The sequence below is a fragment of the Sorex fumeus genome, unplaced genomic scaffold (genome assembly GCF_029834395.1).
Source record: "Sorex fumeus unplaced genomic scaffold, SorFum_2.1 ptg000054l, whole genome shotgun sequence".
Classification (NCBI taxonomy): Eukaryota; Metazoa; Chordata; class Mammalia; order Eulipotyphla; family Soricidae; genus Sorex; species Sorex fumeus.
In genome coordinates, this window is record NW_026606111.1 from 32,443,312 (window position 1) to 32,459,408 (window position 16,097).

At 35.5% G+C, this 16,097-nt stretch overlaps 1 protein-coding gene across 1 annotated transcript in view; it reads right to left on the reverse strand.

Annotated features, from left to right (window-relative positions):
* The window catches only part of HS3ST5 (heparan sulfate-glucosamine 3-sulfotransferase 5), a 319,163-nt gene that overhangs the window by 184,735 nt on the left and 118,331 nt on the right, over nt 1-16,097 (reverse strand). The window contains exon 2 of the mRNA XM_056125076.1: nt 1,764-1,958. The gene's annotated coding sequence lies outside the window, so the exon portion shown is untranslated. The remainder of the gene's footprint in view (nt 1-1,763; nt 1,959-16,097) is intronic.

Consider the following 16,097-nt stretch of genomic DNA (forward strand, 5'->3'; position numbering starts at 1 on the left):
CAGGGCTTATTCCTGGTTCTGTGTTTAGACATCAATGCTGGTGCTTAGAGGACCATATGGGGAGCCAGGGATTGACCTGGGTCAGTCACATGCAAGGCATGCACTTTACCTTCTGTACTATTTCTCTGGCCCCTGACAAATGCATGTGCTATTCATTATTACAGTTAGACCAATTTCTAAAATTTTAATTTCTATTAATCATAAGTTATGCATATTAAGATTTGTTTTTACTATTAAGTCACCTCTTTCTTTGAGTAATATTAATAGCTAACAAATATCCCTGATTGGAATTTTTTTTATCATTCATGGCTTCTTTTTGCCTTTCAATTTTTATTTTTTTCTTTTGGGTCACGGCTTTGTGCTTGGTGGTCACTCCCAGCAGTGCTTGAGAATCATGAATTACCAGTGACAAGGATAGAATCTGAACTGTCACCAGACAAAGCATGTGATCAGCCTCTTAAGATGTCTCTCCAGCCCACCTTTTAATATTTTATAAACAAGAAATTCCATACAATATTAACAAATGCATACAAATACTGTTAAAGAGAAGGAAATATCTAAAAGCCCTATATCATGTCTGAAATGAAGAACTATAATTTCAAATTACACCTTTACTATAAACATACTGAATCTCAAAGAAATAATCACACTTTAAGGTATCTATATGTCCCTAAAAATAACTTTTATTGGACTAATAAAGCAAAACTTTTATAATCTTAAAATTACAAATAATGAAGATGAAGTTACCAAATGAGTTACTAGAAACGAAAATACATAGACATAGTTTTATGAAATGTACATGTAAACTGAGTTACATGATCTATAATTTTTGCTTGCAAAATAAAAATGTAATTAAAGATATATTAAGTAGATTTATTCTAAGACTAATTTTTCAAAATGGAGTATGAAAAGGTCATAAAAATGTAAAAATGCTAGCCAACTTTGGCAATAGCTCATAATTTTCATTTAGATCTTTCTTAGAATTATACCCAATATACAAAATGATCTCAATAAATTAAAACATGATACAGAACAGAGAAACAGCTAAACAGACAAGAACAGGACTATCACTCTAAGAGATGAAGACACCTGAGAATTAGCTTGTTACACTGACCTTCCAAAAGGAATTTTAAAGAGAAGTAACAAAATTGGAGAGAGTTGGGAGGGAGCACTCACTTAACAGTTTCGGTGAAAAAATGTTCCCTTCCTTATTTATTCATGTGACAGAAGGTAACAAACAACACACAACCCAATTTAATGTCAAGTCTGAAAATTAGAAGCATATAATTTCAAATGCCAATTTAGTTTTTCTCAAAAGCTCAAGACCTTCCTTCTCCAGATCACCAGACTAATTTTTAGTAACTTAAAATGCACATTGCTGGCCCCTAGCCCAGACCTAGTGAGTCTAAATCTCTGAAATGTGTTCCAAAACAAGCATTTAAAGGGCCTCTTTCTCCACTCCTCCCCGTGTGACTCATATACACTTTAAAATTTGAGGACCACCAAAAGTCTTGCTTTTGTTGTGTGAAAGTGATTCTCAGATACCAAAATTACCACTCTTCCTTGCTTGTATTTATAATTATGACATATAACAACTTTTAAAGTTTGCATTTATACATTTAGCCTTTTTTGGGGGTGGCACTGTCAACTGAAGACTAATTTCTTTATACTCAGGCACTGCTTTTACTTGACCAAAATATATTAAATATCCACTTTTGATGTGGAGTCATGCAATAATATGAATTACTTCAAAAGTCACTTACCTTCAATCAGCTCTTATGCTTATTCAAAAGTTCTGAAAATAGATGATGGGAATTTTCAAGAAGTATATATGTAGTGGCGTCTCTGCTTAATTTCCAAGTGGTTCAAGACAGGCACTGACTCCTGAGTTGGAACTTCAGAAACGCCATGGAGAAGAGAAGACCACAAAGCTGAAGCCTCTGGATACCTGATTATCTCTAAACAGAATAGAAAAACGAGTTGTGGGTTACCTGAAATTCATAGAGAATCTGCTATGGAGAAGGTTATTTTCAGTAAACCAGCAAGCATGTTACTAAATTTACCCTTGGCCTGAGTTTGCTGTTCCCTGATTTAGCACAGTTGTCATTTAAAATTTCATGTCATTGTGAAGTCAGAATTGCATGATGTTGCTACTTGCAGAGGATCCTGGTTGAATTCATTTTACTTTAATTGACTATTTTTTTCTAAACATTGCATCAAGGGCTATAATTGCTAATTTTATTTTTGAGATGCAGGTGCTACATTTTGGTGCTGAATTTCTTCTAAGTCAAGGTTGATGAGGTCTCTTGGAAATAAATCCTTACACAAGACTCTATCACATCCCTGAAAAGACAGAATGTGATACTTTTACTAAATCCCCATAGAATCACCTGGTACATTTGCTATATTCTTTTTCATCTGGGTCATTCTTTCCAAGATAATTAGATATAAATTAAAATAATGTTCTTTCATATATATTTACATTTCTATTCCCTTTTCAGGGAACCAAATATATATGTTAAAATAATAGACTTATATGTAAAACCCCACTACTTGGTCAACCTAAAACAATTCCCAACTTTCTTTTTCCTAGTTATGTTTCACAAATATAGAAGAGAAATTAGATATTCATTCTTACAGTTACCTTTATTGTTAAGAGTAGTTATTAGGCCTCATTTTGGTCCACAAACTATAAGAAGAATATGAGTAAGAAATACAGGCAGAAATTTGCTTTATAGTACAGCGGGTAGGGCTTCTGCCTTGCACGCAGCCAACATGGCCGACCCGAGTTCGATTCCTCCGCCCCTCTCGGAGAGCCCAGCAAGCTACCGAGAGTATTCGATATGCCAGACACAGTAACAACAAAGTCTCCAATGGAGACGTTACTGGGCCCGCTCGAGCAAATCGATGATCAGCGGGAGGGCCTTTACTTTACTTTTTACTTTTATGATAAATAAAAAGATACATATTTCTCTTTTATCTTCTATTGTTTGCCTTAAATGTAGAAATGATACTCAAAAGTTGAGAAGTGGCTTGTCACTATGATTTAATACACAATGAAAGTCCAGAGAAACACAAAGATCCTCTTATTGATATACTGCTGAATGACCACTACTAACTGCTTCTCTGGAATCCTACTTGTTTAAATGCTTGGGTATTCTGGTACTTGCTAATAGTATTATTGTAGACTGTGAAAGTGTTTAACAAACATTTGTTTAAAAGTACTGAATGATTGTAATGTTATCTATCTCTTATACTGCAACGTAACTTGCAATGGAAGGGAAGTTTTCACTCTAAGGACAACCTGAGGGTGGAACATGCCTTCTTTTTGACTCATAGGAAAGTTGTGCATGTTTTGAATACTGTGACATGAGAAATAACAACAAATTAGAAGGAAAGTCTAGCTCTGAAATAGATTCAGGAGAGGAGGGTCTAGTAATAAGGCAAATTTTTTTTAAAAAAAGGATTTGGGGTTAAAAGAGATAAATCTAAGAGCTGAGCAGCATATTGGAGACTCAGGTTTGCTTCCCAGTACTACATTGGTCCCCTGAGAACCCTGGGATCAACTTCTAAACATAGAGATGGAAGTAGCCCTCAAATAACTCACAGCGACAAAAAAATAATAAAGGATTTCATCTTTGCCTGAGTGCGAAAGCTGTCATATCACCTGAATTTTCACTGGATGTATTTTAAGTTCCACTGCAAATTTCATTCTTACTATCTTGATGAGCCCTGTGAATTTTTTTGATATACTGGTCACATTCATCACTTAATAGCTTTATTGGTTTAATGAACAAATGTCATAGACTTTTAAACAATGTCTTCCTTTTTTTGAAAAAATATAATTGTTCTAACATTTCTTAAAATAATGGCTTTGCAATCTCACTCTTATTTAAAATACACAATCTCCTTTTGGTCAATTGTTATAAATCCAAGGTCCCTAATCTGACATATAAGCCTCCCTATAATATATAGATTTCTTATTACCCCCTTGGCTAGCACTCTAGGTAGTTTGGTGGGAGGATGTGTTTCCTTTTCAGGTGTGTGTCCTAATTATATTAAGAACATACATGTAACATACTGTCTACCTACACTTTTAATAATAAATTAATGATCTTATAGAGTCAATGATCTCATTTCTGGGCTTTTGACAGAAATATTACATAAAACCAAACATTGCTTTCCTTGCTGGAGATACACATGAAAAATAAACTTTGAAACTAAAGGAAATTATACTGGGATAATGAGAGGAGGGCACTAGGTAAATAAGAAATAGAAAGAGAACTGCATTCCGAGCATTTGTAAAGCTTACCAGGAAGAAAGAAACAATCAATGCATCCAAAAACTGGGGAGAAGAGAGGAATATAAACTTCTCAAAGAAGAAACACAGATGGACAAAATTTGAACATTTCTTAAGCAATCATAGAAAATAATACTTTATGACAAAGAAACCTGATCCATATTATGGAGGAAGAAGTATCTTCAAATGGTGCTAGGAAAACTAGATTGCCACATGCAAAAATGGAACCAAATCACTATTTAATAGCATATATAAAAAGTATCTCAACTCATGCCTTGTACTTCTGCGGTCCTAAGTTTGATCCCCAGTGGTTCCCTATTGCCAGTGAGTACCACTGGGTACAATTTCTGCTGACCCCCAGGACCTCTGTGCCTATCAGCAGTGCGTCAGTGAACCTGAACACTTCAGTGTTCATTCTAGACTTGAAATCGCAAAACATGTATGAGGACACATAGACAATTTACCCCAGGACTTTAGTATCAGAGATGTACTTCAAGTCAAGTCTACAAACAAAAGAAACAAAGGCAAGAATAATCAACTGGGCAATGTAAAATTTAAAAGCCTCCATATAGCAAAATAAGTGATAATAGAAACAAAATGGCAACCTAGCAATTTGGAGAAGATATTTAGATATATATCTGACATGAGACAAATATCCAAAATATATTTTAAAAAATCATGCCAGCTCACAACAAAAAAAGCAAACAACCCAATTTACAAATATGCAAAAGATCTGAATATATGTTTCCCAGGTGGACCTGAGGAAGAAATTATGCATGAAGAAATTATCTGCATCACTTAATATTAGGAAAATGCAAAGCAAAGCTACAAAGAATTTTCTCAGTTCAATGAAAATAATCTCTATATAGAAGACTGGAAACAATGAGTATTGTCACAGATGTAGAGAAAGAATTCTGACATTGCTGGTGTTAATCTACTTGGTACAGCTTCTAAAGGAAACCTACAGAAAACAGTATTGAGATTCCTTTAAAAAATTAAAAGTGAAATACCATATAAATCAATAATATTCCTTGCAGGCTTTCATAAAAAAGACAAAAAAACCCACTAGTTTAAAATGGTAATCATGAATTGCAGCATAACTTACATTAGCCAAACATGGAAATAATTATCTATGGACAAATGACTGGATAAAGAATTTGTAGAATATATATACATATATATATTCTTAATAGAATATGACTCTGATATTAAAAAGACAAGACATTTAGGACAAAGTGGATGGAATGTAAAGTGAATGTGCCAAGTGTTTAACAAAGAGAAATACCATTACCAAGTGGTTTATAACTCAAATCTGGAATATATACTAATAAAGCAAACAAACAAAATAAACTAAATTTGTTAAAATCTATGATAGATACCAGAGTGAAAGTTCAACCAGGTGGAAGGAATCACTGAGGGTCTTTTTGATGGTTGGATGGCATTGGAACTTTGTGATGGGTGCAGTGAATCCACATATATACAGGTGACAAAAAATGGCCCTAAAATTCTATAACGTAAACCAATGATAAATCAATAAAAATAAATGGCATTTTACTGAGCATAAAAATTTTATTTGGAAACAATATTTTTAAAAGCAGACAGAACTAGGATGTGATTCAAGAGCTTGAAATTTTGGAGGTGGTTTAGGGAAAACACTTCGTTGTGCAGAGGGTTTACTCCTGACTCTATGATCAAGGGTCCCTCTTGGCAGTAATCAGGGGACTATACATGGTATCAGTGATTAAATTTGAGTCAGCTGTGTGCAAGGCATGCATCTAATCTGCTGTACTGTTTCTTTGGCTCAAAATTTTATTTTAAACGGAAAGGAATGGCAAGATGCTAGCAGTTATTAATTTTTTAAAAAAGAGAATTGGTGTTCTTGAAAATTATCCACTAAAAAAACTCTAGAGCTCTAGAGTTCTGTGGAACATGGTTTGATTATTATTAGCTTCGAGAATAGAAAATCCAGAAAAATAGAAAGAAGAGAAAATCCAGGAATCAAAAGTTTCCAGCGTGAATCAGGATCTTATGTTCCAGTAACTAAACAAGTCACTTCTTAGGGGATTCCTCAGACTCCCCTTTGGTTCGGGTATTACACCCCTCACAACAACCCACATTTATTACTCAGCTTCTTTAGTCTTTATCAGGTTAGAAGGAGGCAATGGGTACAAGGGAGACAGACTAACATTTTGGACATATAATGGAGTGGTCCCCGTTCACTGATTTTTCATTCTGTTGATCACCTATAGGTACTTTAGTTCTTTGCAAGCCTGACCCAAAAGTGATTGCTTCAAGAGGCAATCAAACTCTCAGGCTGATAATGCAGAAACTCATACTCTGAATGGTGATAAATTTCACAAGGGCATTATGGGACTCGTTGCAACCAGCCATCTGGCCTGTTCCTTCTAATACACTGATCTTTTCTCTGTGGTTCTGCTGTAGGTATTTTTTTTAGGTCTTTAAAAAAATAATAAAAACACCTTGTTATTCATAAGTCTATTTTTTGCACTATGATTACTACAAATTATATATAATTCATATAAGATAATACTGAGTTATAAAATAAACGTTAATTCTACCCTAGATAAACAAATCCTTTTTGGAGACTTGTGCAAATGCATATAGCTCTACTCATAATTCATAGTATATCTTTGTGCCATGTTTTTTACTTATTTAACTATTAATTATTTACTCCCAGCTACTACAAACTGTATTTTTGCTTATTTGTTTTTGATTAATAAGAGTTGAGGACAGGGACTCTGCCTTCAACAATCGTCTACATCTGGTATAATGTCTGGCTCATAGAGACTGCTTAATGCGTGATTATGATCACTGCACATAAAATTTTCCATGAGTGCAAAAGAGAAAAATGTTTCTAGCTTTTATCAACCATCATTTTCATTTATTTCTGGTGCCAGCAAGACAGGATTTGCATCACTTCTATGCATAGGCATGATATACTTAGATAGGCTTTTCCATCTCTCCACAAGATATAAAATCGATGCCATCTAACAATTGCTACTGCAATTTTAATGCTGAATTGAGAAATATTTGAGATTTCGATGAACTCAACAGATATACACACACAGAAAAGATAAATGTCAAAGAACAGGAGAATGTTTAACTATCTGTATCTTCAACTCTGCTAACTATGGACCTATGTTATCTGGGCTGTTTCTCAGAACCCTCTCAGGAAGTGAATTACACACACTTCTATCTTTTTTGGCATACAAAATGAAAATTATAAATATGTTTCCAAAGCTCTTCACAACAAAGGCAAGCATATTTTTGCTGAAAGACAGGAAGTCAACTCTGCTGAGGAATGTAGGAGGTGCATGTGTTAATTTGTACTATTGTACAGTTTCGCGTTTATTTTTTTCTCAAATACACTTCACAGAAAATTTTAGAAAGCATAATTTCTTCCACTAATATTATCAAGAAAAAGTTGAAATGAGTTAAAACTAACAAAATAGATTATGGAGGTCATGAAAATTACTCTGAACTGGGGCTTTGTGGTTTCTAATCCAAGCTGTATAATGGCTAAGATAAGTAATTTCTTCCAAAAGGGTTTTATTTTTACAATCCATAAACAGTGAATAAAATTAGTTTTAGTTTTAAAATTATTTTTAAGAATGTCGCTTTACATACTCTTAACTTTCTAAAGGTTATCAAGGGATTTTCTTGATAACCTTTCAGTATCAAGAATCTAAACCACAATGCCTAAAAGGAGAGAGCAAGAGAGAGAGAGAGAGAGAGAGAGAGAGAGAGAGAGAGAGAGAGAGAGAGAGAGAGAGAGAGAAAGAGAGAGAGAGAGCTATGCACAGAAGCAGGCTGGGGGTTGGGGGTAAGGTGATGCGAGGGAACCTGTAGACATTGGTGCTGGGAAATATAGACTGGTGGCGGGATGGGTGTTGGAATACTTATTGTATAACTGAAATAATCCATTCATGAACAGCTTTATAAGGGTCTATCGCACAGTGATTCAATGAAAAAAATTTTTTTTAAATATTTTTAAATTTGGGGGAATGGGTTGGCCACACCCAGTCATTCTCAGGGCTTACTCCTAATGAGCTTGGATCTCAAAACCAGGTAGGCTAGTGTAAGGCAAGTGCCTTACGCTTTGTAATATTTTTATAGCTACCAAAATTTTGTTATACTTTAGGTAATATATTACAATACTGCTAAAATGTATGACATTGATATGAAAAGTACTGTACCTATCACTTACAAAATGTCTGAGACCACTCACCACTGCTGAATTGGATTGGAGGGTATTAATAGCAGCGGGTCTGGGGTACTTGGAAGAGGGAGACAGATACTCTGGATGTGGTGTTGGGAATAATCCCAACATGAGATTCATGAGAAAAAAGTACTGAAAACAAATAAACAAAAAAGTTACACCTTGCCCACTTTACTATCTCTTGGGTCCCTCTATCAGCAACTCTTTATATTTTTTTATTCTTTATTTAGCAATTTAGAAAGCTCTTTAGTGGAACCTCTTCCCAGTCATGTGACCATGTGACGGTATTTGAACAAACAATTAGCATTATTTCTATCACTTTAATCAAGGCCACCTGACCTTCCTAAGCTGGGTGGGGGTGGATGCCTTTATTTTGTTCAAAAAGCACCAATTCACAAAGCAGTAATTTTTCACTACTTTCATCACTGCTTGACTCTTTTCAATTTATTTTTAATCACCATCTAAAAATATCTCAGTGAAACAAAATGATTCCTAAACATTTCAATTTTAAAGGCAAGAATCTCAGTTATAGGTTGGATGAGGGGTAACATATCAACCAGACATTCATTAGAGGCAAAAGGTATTATTTTGAGTGATTTACTTGAAATGATCTTTTGTTACTAAACACAAGTCTAGTGTTTCTGTTCTGATTTAAATCCTTCATAAAGCACTGGATTAGAAGCGCAAATATATTTTTACCATTGAAAGTGTAAAAGAGCCCATTATGAATCTGGACTCCTCTATGTAATTATAGTCATTTTCTAAAGTGTTTAGTATGAAAACACAGAACCATAACTGTAGTTTAAAGTAATATCTTATAAAAACAGCATCTCAGATTTAAAATCAAGTATTCTGCTCCTTATTCTGTATCTTTCCAACTACCTAAACTGCTTTGGGTTGGCAGGGAAGAAGGTACATTGATCACATCAGAGATGACAATGATAGGTGTTCTTGGTTCCCCATATGTGTTGATTAAAAGGCAACGGGACCTGACACATTGCCTGAAAAATAAGGATGTGTGAGGACATTCACCCAACATGGTTTTGATATCAGTGGATTTTACAGTCAAAACAATGAATCACCACTGAAAAGGCACACAATAAGCAGAACAGGATTGAAAAAACAGAAATCGAAAGGTGATTCATAGTATTTAAAAAAACTTCTTTCAGGCTCTTTAAGCTATGTCTATATATTTAAAGAAACATCAGACTTTTTTTAGAATACAAAAAGAAATGCCTTATCTCTATTCTTGCCACAACCTTTTCTCTGCAACTTAAATATGCAATAATTGCTTTCTAAAAATTACCAACTTTGATAAACCCTCTTGGACAATGCACCTTAGAAAAGTCAAAACTTGGGCTGGAGCGATAGGTAGGGTATCTCCCTTGCACGCAGCTGACCTGGTTTCTGTTCCCAGCATCCCATATAATCCCCTGAGCACTTCCAGGGGTAATTCCTGAGTGCAGAGCCACAAGTGACCCCCTGTGCATCACCTGGTGTGCTCCAAAAAGAAAAAAAAAGTCAAAACTTTCTTTAGGCAGTTATAAGCTTAATGAAGTTAAGAATAGATTAAAAGTATTAATGTTTTCTTTTTATTTTCATTTACTCCATTCTTTGCCTCCATTATTCCTTGTACTACTTTCATATTTTAACCTTTTATCTAGTTTTCCAAGAAAGACAACTTTACACTCAAATTTCTCATGAAAAATTCTGGACCTTATCAGCCAAGTCATTATATGGCAATTTACCCACCTGTTAATAAAATCCCAATATCCCTTTACCATATGGATTCTGCAATAAACAACATCGATGCTGCCTGACTTTGGAGTGTAATGGTGGTTTTTGAAAAGGCATGTGGAAATATCTAGTGAAAGCGGGTTAGGGAATTGAGAAATTTGACAGGCTTTGTGTGGTGAACTGTAATAAGAATGCATTTAGTGTAAAGAAAAGTTATTGCCCAGTGCCATGGAAAAATCCATGAGGTGTAAATAATAATCCCCCCTCCCCACAATGATGTCAATTATAAGGCGAACTCCTCAAAAATCTATTTAATAATAGCACCTTCTAAATTCATCTTCCTTTTTCACTAGACTGCGAGGTCTATGGGACAGGTGTGTTATATGTTTAATATCAAGTTTAAATTGTTGCTTTTCTAGCACTTGAAATGTGACTAGTGTTTACTATGTCATAAGGGTAACATTATAGATATAATTTGATTGGAAATAATGACTACATTTAATTTTACCTTTCAAAAATGTGGGAACTAAAAATTTAAAATTTCTTATGCTATTCAAAACACATTTCTATTAAATAGTAATTACACAAATTATACAAACTACACAAGTTATGCTAAATAAGTGAATAATGAATAAATAAGTTTCTTATGTACAGAGCTGACACTAAAAAAATCAGCAATATCATCTTCTGATAGAAAAGGGCTAAAGGAATACAGACCAGCAAATATGGCCAACTTTGTTAATGTTCCCAACTCTCTCTTCCAGTAATCTTTCCCATTACTGCAGGTCAATATGGGTGTCTTGTCTTACTTTTCTTCTTTGGATTTGGTCAGGTTGCTTTAGTTAATAATGAAGAAAGAGCAGGACATGACCAAAGGCCTGAATATGCTCTAATTGTTAAATTTGCTTTCTAGCTTTTCTCCTATTGTTATGAAACTTGCCCAGGCAGGAGGATGAAAGACAAGTACAAAAGAACTAAGCTGCCCTGAAGGAGCCCAGCCTAATCCTCAGCTGATCCTCACTGACATGAGCAAACCAGCTGACATCATCGCAACTTCTCAGACTAACAGTCTAGACCAGTCAACCCCAAATGACCTACTTATCTATGGCTCCCACACACTTATTATTTTGTGGTGCTGAGATTATTCAGAACTTTTTGTTTTGTTTTGGGGCCCTATCTTTCAGTGTTCAAGGCTTACTCCTGGCTTGTGACTAGGGATCACTTCTCCTGGAGCTCATGGGACTATATGGGATGCTGGGGAACCAACAATAGTCAGTTTTGTGCAAGACAAATGTCTCACTCAAGGTAGCATCTCTCTGGCTCCTTATCCAGTCTTCTGTAAATACCTAACTGATTTGCAAGTATAATTTTGTTTGTTTTGCTTTGGGCCACAACCCAACAGTACTCAAAGGTTACCCCTGGCTCTGCACTCAGGAATTACTCCTGGTGATGCTCAGTGGACCACATAGGATGCCAGGGATTAAACCTGGGTCTGCCACATGCAAGGTAAATGCCCTACCCACTGTACTATCTCTCTGGCCCTGTAATTTTCACTAAGTATAATTTTCACTAAGCTTTCATCACTGTACTATCTCTCCGGCCTTGGAAGTGTAATTTTAATCAAGTTTTCATTTAAAAAAAATTGATATGGAGACTTTGCTGCCATCTTTTAAAAATCCCTATTTTTCTAAATTCTTAGATATATAGCATTGGGAGTGATTCTAGTCTTGGTCCCTGGACACCCACTGAAAGTAGACCCGAAAATTGACAATAACAACAAAAAAGGAGATATTTTATCAAATATTAGATAAATTTATCCTAAAGAAATGTGACTAATTATTGAGTATTTTTAAATTAAGTAATTACTTTTTAGTGTGGAGTTTTAAGTTACAGATCAGTTGGAACACTTAGCATTTAAATGGAAGCCAACAATTGCATAATCCTTAAATTTTCAAGCAAGAGGTGCATTTGTTACATTTTTGTTGTTGTTGGGAAAAAAACTCTTAATGTGGGAGTGCCCCCAATATACACCTGAAAGACTCTTTCCACTGTCTGGTTGGATCTTGGGTTTTTGTGATAATAAGTAAGAATGGTGTGATGTGAAAGAATTCGAATTTTGGGTAATAAAAGCAGAATAAAATTAGAATAGTGTCCTTTTTGAGAAGACAAGAAAACAATAAAAGATTAGGGATAACAGAGGGGCTATATGAAGGGATTTTAAATGCAAAGACTCAGAAAATGGGAGATTGGGGGATAGAAAAATTTCCATGGGGATAGTTTAGTTCTGTTCTGCTCTGTTCTACCACCCGCTCCCTCCTGCCCAAGTTCTCACCGTCAACAATACGAATATTTTTGATTCTTTTATAATCTTTTAAAAAATTAAGTAGAAAACTTGGGCTATTTATTATTATTATTTATGTTTGAAAATTTGAAAAGAAAAGAAGTCAAGTGATAAAATAATGTATTTCATAGGCTATTCCCTGAATTAAACAAATTAAAATGTCTAGCTGTCATAAATATTGAGGCGCAGTATGTTCTATTGTAAAAATTCAAGGTTTGGTTTGTAGTCACTGTAAAAGTTGATCTGTACTCCAAGCTGTGTTCCAAAATCAGTCACTTCCGCTGATTTCTAATTGATAGACAGCTGTTTACTTTACAGTTATTTTGTGGAGTGCCAAAGAAACACTGTTTCCTACCAGAAGTCAGAATTGATGGACCTTTCGAAGGTGAATGGAGCTCAAATGCTAGAAAACAACAAATAAAGTTACTGCTTATGGAGACTTTTAAAATTTAATCTTTGAAAGATAACCTTGTATGTCGTAGTGTTACTATATTGATGCTCTGAGAAAAGACAGGTGAAGCATGCCTATGATCAAAGAAAACATAAAGTATTGCTATGTGGGAATTGACAATGGCCTGAGAGAATTCTGGTGTGTTTATCTAGTAATAGAACCACTGAATCATGGGTGGCATCCAGACTGTAGATAACACTTAGTATAAAATAACTATATAGAATTGTGGAGCAATGGCATTAAAATATATAGTTGGACTTTCGTTTTGCAAGACTGATAGCTGATGGGTGCCTTCCTGTCAAAGGCTGCATAAAATGAATGTGAGAATGAAACTGGGTTAAGAATATGGACACGATTTCCTAGATACTGGCAAACATCAAGACCACATTAAGCTTTTGACATCAAATGAGGGGTTAGAGAGATGGACAGTATAACGTGTACCCTGAAACACCTAGCTTCGAGACAGGACAGATTAGAAAAATACTCCTGATCCTATTTGTGTGAATGATGTTTAACATTAAGTGGCAAATCAGGATCATCATCCACAATCATGTCTTGGTATGCAGCCAGCCTTTCAGCATAGATAGCCACACTGTAGCTCCACAGGTAAGAAGACAAGATTCCAATTGGATAACTGAGCAGATGTAGTTTGCTGAACTGATGTGGGCGCAGTTACCCAGCTGTGAAAACAGATACAGCCCTGCCTGGACACTGGAGCACAATACCTAGGGACACTGTGGAGAGCAGTGGACTGCTGGGAAGCAAGAGTGTCTGATAGATTGCTTTGACACATAGCAATCAGAGAGAGTGGAGTAATTTACTAGACAAAATATTAAGCAATACTGGTGCAAAGAGCAGACTCTCGAGTTTTAGGCTCTCTCTCTCTCTCTCTCTCTCTCTCTCTATATATATATATATATATATATATATATATAACCACAGAAGAGGCAGAAAAATAAGACAAGATTATGTGCACACCGTTAGGAAAGGAAAACTACATATAGGTGTTGCTCAGAGCACATTCAGAGCAGCATAGCCAGCCAAACTCTTCTGGAAAATGCTGTGCTTGGTAGTGGTCAAAAGGTAAAAAAATTAAGAAAAGAAAAAATCTTGTATTCAAATTTCAGAGCTTCCTAGAGTCTGAGGCTTGAATGATAAAACAGCATGTGTCCCTAAATCTTATCACTTTTTTTTTATGCAGGCAAATCGAAAGAAAATTTTTACATTCTGATGTAACCTGAGAATCTTTAGTTACTGTAATCACTTTGCAGCAACCTATATCCATAATGCCTGATCTGAGTGCTAAAATTATATTCTGTTAATAAAATGTTGCAATATAACTTAGTAGAAAGAACGCTTGTCTGGCCTTCAATTATTTTCATGATTACTGATAAAGGGAAGCATGTCACACAGCAAAAGCCCATGAACTAAATTGCTTGGGAGAATTACTAAAATCTTGCAGACAAGGCTGGGCTATTTGAGCTCTATAATTTGTCAGATATCATCTCTGCTTAAGTCAAAAGTGTTTTGATGCAGATCAAAAGTGATAATAGGTGTGATTCATAATATGTCAAGCACAATACACAGATATTGCCAACTTCAGAGAAGTCTAGGGGACTTTCAACAACAGTGTTCTAGCAGTCTTACTACAATCTGCACTTCCATTCATCTTAGCCTTAATGGATACTATCATGTGTCTGCTAGTCATTAAAGCTAAGATGAATAAAAAGTGGCTGTAATGATAGCTTAAGTAGCATTATACAGACCCTATTGAGAGAAAAGGGAACAAAATCTCCTCTTGTCTTGATCATTCCAGGAAAGGCATCTTTCTAATCAAAATCAAGTTTTACAGGAACTCAGTTTTGAGACCTTACACAATATCTGAAGATAAGACTGGATTTTCCTTCACCAAAAACAGTCACCAAAAAGAACAGAGGTGGCATTTTGCCCTACTTACATGACACGAACATTTTCAAAGACAAAATATATTTGTTTTTAATTTTTATTAGTGAAACACCATGAGATACAGAGTTGTAGACTTACAAAGTTTTGTGCTTGGGTTTCAGTTATACAATGATTGAGTACCCATCCCTCCACCACGGCCCATTCTCCACCACCACTAATCCCAGTATCCCTCCTACCCCCCATTCCCCCATCCCACCCTGCCTCTGTGGCAGGGAATTCCTTATTGTTCTCTCTCTCCTTTTGGGTGCTGTGGTTTGCAAAAGAAAAAATGAGTGGCAATCATGTTCGGTCTATACTCAACTTTCAGCATGCATTTCCCATCTTGGGCGGATCTTCGAAACACCCTTTATTTGGTGCTCCCTTCTGTATCTGAGCTGCCTTTACCCCTAGCATGTGCAGCTGGCCTCCAAGTCATGGAGTAAACCTCCTGGTATTTATCTCGGCTATTCTTGGGTGTTAGTCTCCTATTTTGTTACTTTATGTTCCCCAGATCAATGTAATCTTTCTATGTCTGTCCCTCTCTTTCTGACTCATTTCACTTAGCATGATACTTTCCATGTAGTACCACTTGTATGTAAATTTCATGACTTCATCCTTTCTAACAGCTACATAGTACTCCATTGTGTAGATGTACCAAAGTTTCTTTAACCAGTCATCTGTTCTTGGGCACTCAGGTTTTTTCCAGATTCTAGCTATTGTAAAGAGTGCTGCAATGAACAAACAAGTGCAGATGTCACTTCGACTATACATTTTTGCCTCTCTGGGGTATATGGCTAAAAGGCACATGAGAAAATAAGAATAAAATCAACCGGTTTTGGCACAGATGTGGTGAGAAAGGGACCCTCCTTCACTGCTGGTGGGAATGCCGACTGGATCAGCCCTTTTGGAAAATACTTTTTTTAAATTAACAATGTTACTTTAGTTACACAGACAAAATGCTTGGACAAAATAAAAACAAACAAACAAACAAACAAAAATCACCTTAAAGAGAAAACTAATCCTCTGTCAAGATCGGGTTTCCTGTACTGTTTCAATGAGAATAACCCCAAGATTTAGCCATTCT